The following is a 565-nucleotide window of genomic DNA, read 5'->3' as shown; positions in this document are numbered from 1 at the left end:
TCTCTCTTATTGTCTCTCTCTCTTAAAGACTTGAACTCAGTTAAAGCTGTCTTACTGTAAACATTGAAGAATTGTTGAAGAGGAGGAGAAAAATTAGATTAATTTTTATTTGTGTGACTAAAGATTCATACTTATGTGTTGATTATTGAGGGTGAGAATCTCAGTGATTAATAAAATTTGCTGAGGATTGAGGTAGATCAAGTCCAGAAGTGTGAATAATTGCATTTTTTGTTTTGTATTGAATATATATGATGAGTAGAAAGGAAGAGCATGAACCCAACTGAGTGACTATGAGATATGAAGTTATTTGCAGTCCTTTTATGGATTGTTTACTCTGTGTAGATTTATTATTGATGGTTATTTCATAAGCTCTGAGGTTTTAAGGAAGTAGCATGTTCAATAAAATGATTCATTATTCTATATAATTTGTTCTAACTTTGATCATAATGATCTAAAAATAATTAACTTCTGGGAAACATTAGTCATATTCAGATCTAATTTCTTGTAATCCAGAACTGTTCAAGTTGCCTCCCTAATTTCCTAAGGACGGGCTTAAGACAGGTGC

At 31.5% G+C, this 565-nt stretch overlaps 1 protein-coding gene across 1 annotated transcript in view; it reads left to right on the top strand.

The window, feature by feature from the left end:
- Positions 1-565, top strand: part of CFAP47 (cilia and flagella associated protein 47) — a 573852-nt gene that overhangs the window by 33551 nt on the left and 539736 nt on the right. The window lies entirely within an intron of this gene.

Source organism: Propithecus coquereli, unplaced genomic scaffold, assembly GCF_000956105.1.
Source record: "Propithecus coquereli isolate 6110/MARCELLA unplaced genomic scaffold, Pcoq_1.0 Scaffold173, whole genome shotgun sequence".
Taxonomy (NCBI): domain Eukaryota; kingdom Metazoa; phylum Chordata; class Mammalia; order Primates; family Indriidae; genus Propithecus; species Propithecus coquereli.
The sequence above is the reverse complement of the archived record's forward strand: the minus strand, read 5'-3'. Positions and strand labels throughout refer to the sequence as shown.